The following is a 2,946-nucleotide window of genomic DNA, read 5'->3' as shown; positions in this document are numbered from 1 at the left end:
AGGAAGAATGATTCCCCATAGAGACAGAGAAAGTTCTCTCAGCTAAGTGTGATTTGAACCATGAAAGTACTTTGCCTTTAAGACCAACTACATGTTCAAGCCTTGAAAGGAGGATGTCATGATCAACCGTATCGAAGGCAGAGGACAAGTCTAAAAGAAATAAAACCACAGGACGCCCTGCATCAACAGTTACAAGGAGGTCATTAAAAACCCTCACACTGTAAAATCTAATTAGTTCATAGAACTAAAAAAAAACATGTAAACTCGTTGCCTCAAAAAAACTAAGTAAAGCTTACTTAAGATGACTGTTAGGACAACTTCTTCATTGCAAGTCTGCAGTATTAAGAATAACTTGATATTTCTGACTGTACAATACTAATTGTTTACCTACTGACAAACATTTCAAGTTCAACTAAATTAAACAATTTGTGGTAACCTGAATATGACTAAAAATAATTAACAACACTTTTTGTAATGATGTTAAAATGAGCCCAACTTTTATTTTCAAACACAACAAAGTATAACAGCCAACATACTGGACACTGTTCTGCTGAACAACAAACAATTATATTGCCATCACTGTTATAATCTTACTGTCACGATCCTAGGTCTTTTGACCCAGCGTTTTGAGTTTTAGTTTATGTTTAAGCCCTTCAGGTTTTCTAAGTTCATTTTTATCATGCGAGGAGGTCTTGTGTTCCTGTGTTCATCATGTTTAGTTTTACTCTTCCACTGTGACGTTGTTATGTTCATGTGTGTCAGCTGTTCCCCCATGTGTTCCCACTTCTCTCATTAGCCTCCTGTGTGTATTTAGTCTGTGCGTTCTCATTCAGTCTTTGTTGGATCGTCTGCATGGTTCCCATGCCATGACCTGCGTTCAGGTTTTCATATATCCTCATCAACATTGCCATGTTTAGAGTTTTGTTTGTTTTTCTGGTTGCCAGGATTTTTCATAGTTCATGCTTCCTTTCTAGTTTACCCAGTTTAGGTTATTGCTTAGTTTGCATTGTTTTTGCCCTTTTATTTTGTACTGTTCTGTCTGCCTTAATAAACAGCTCATCATCAGTTAAGTTTGAGTTTGAGAGTGTCTGCACCTGGGTCCACTCTTCACACTCCACTCAGTTTTCCTCGGCAGACTGTGACAGAACAATCCGACCATTACATGGACCCAGCAGACAGTGAGCTGTATGAGCGCCAGGAGGCAGCCATCGCCCAGCTGGAGGAGGAGCTCCGCTGGAAGCCATTGTAACCCAGTGTTAAAAACGGGATTAAAAGTATAAATATTCATACTCTCACGATGGGAATAAATATTGATAAAAACTAAATTAATTATAATAAATACTGATAAAAAGCATGTAAACATAAGTTTAATATGTACATATGTATATGTGGTATATAGATGGTGTGGGGGCAGGACTTAGTCCTTTAGAGTGTGTTTGTCAGATCCACTGAGCGACCAATCATTGGCCGGTCTGACCCTCCCCCCAGTCTGTGCGCTGCTGAGACACCTGTGCGTGCCTTCGTGTGCCAGTAAGATACGCCAGAGACACAGACGGTGAAAGATCAGTTTACCCGTGCGGCGAAGAAGCTAGCTGGATAGAGAAAGTCCTTTTTTCGGCAAGAATAATAAGAGTGATACTGTATTCCAGAGGCCGTGAGCCAACGTGAGCACTGTGAAGCCCCGTGTAGCATTTGTTGCTTCGCATGGTAAGTCCCAGGCAGCACACGTGCGCTAGCATAGCATGCTACTTGCCGCTAGCTCTGATGCTAACTTCCGTTAGCCATTTTGCAATGAAAGTGCCTTTTCCGAGGCTAAAGCAATTAGCACTGAGTCTGCTGCACTTTATATGAGATGTTCTTTAAAGGTTTATGTCACATTACTGTGGTATTGATGTATAATGTATGGTTTTGTGCGACGTTATGTTAGCACATGTTCACTTTTCTCATGGTGCTAATTATAGTTCTGCACAATTAAGTATTAGCAACGTGAAATTAAGTGCCTTCACCTGCACTGTACTTAGCTGAAACTTGATAAGTCTCAAGCCAATGTGTATTTTTAATGCACTGCTGAGCTATTTTGTATTGTTTTAAATGTGTGTTTCCTATGCACTTTTTTCCCTTTGAAATGAGAATAATTTGTTGTACAACATAGAATATTTTGAAGAAAATTTAGAAGCACTACAAGCAACCAGTAGTAATAATAAGTTACAGGCATGATAGCTTAAATGTTGAACTACTGTGTTCTGGCCTGGTCCCCAGGTCAGGTTTTTTCCTTTGCTTATTTGGATTGGATTGGTTTTGAGGCCCTGAGAAGAATCGAGGATCCCTTTTCCAGTACTGGATGGCGAGCCCAGCCCAAAGAGCCGGATGAACTGGTAGATTGTAACCCGACTGGTTACAAACACACTGAGTGACTACTGAACATTGAAAGACTGAAATTGACTTTTAAAAAAAAGACACAAAAGACAATATATCCTTAGGTCGACCATTTGTGGGGTTTATTTTATTTTGTTTTCAAGAAGCGCGCTCTACTTTTGTTAAATGTGCACAACTTTAATAATTGCTAATAAATGCAATTGTGTTTTCTACACCTACTGTGTACAAGTCCTCTGTTGTCATACACCCTTGGCTCCTACGAATCTAGAACCTGTCTGATCTGGTCCATATTTCCCTTCTGTCCGCGTACTGTGGTTAAAGGTAACTATACTGCCCGCACTACATGCAAAGAAGGCAAGAAGTAGCACTAACAGGTCTAGTATTGCACCACCAGTGTTACACCATGGCTTTTGGAGGTCCCCGAAGTTGCCAAAAGCCTCCGCTTGTTGCCCCACTCGCACCCAAGCCTCGGCCGCTTCAGGTGGGACTGCTCCGTTTTTCTTCTGATGTTCACGCTCCAGCCTCTGCATTGCCGTCCCACACGTCAGTTTCTGCACCTGTACCAGCTCC

At 41.0% G+C, this 2,946-nt stretch overlaps 1 long non-coding RNA gene across 1 annotated transcript; it reads left to right on the top strand.

Annotated features, from left to right (window-relative positions):
- The first annotated feature begins 1,288 nt into the window (after positions 1 to 1,288).
- Positions 1,289 to 2,590, top strand: LOC146581410 (uncharacterized). Its single transcript, XR_014888495.1, has 2 exons — positions 1,289 to 1,707; positions 2,260 to 2,590. It is a non-coding gene; the product is annotated as an uncharacterized LOC146581410 (long non-coding RNA).
- The last annotated feature ends 356 nt before the right edge of the window (positions 2,591 to 2,946 follow it).

This window comes from Mchenga conophoros, linkage group LG2, assembly GCF_057382185.1.
Source record: "Mchenga conophoros isolate Kocher_MC1m ecotype Shallow Benthic linkage group LG2, M_conophoros_male_GT1.1, whole genome shotgun sequence".
Taxonomy (NCBI): Eukaryota; Metazoa; Chordata; class Actinopteri; order Cichliformes; family Cichlidae; genus Mchenga; species Mchenga conophoros.
Note: the sequence above shows the minus strand (reverse complement) of the source record. Positions and strands in the feature narration are given on the sequence as shown.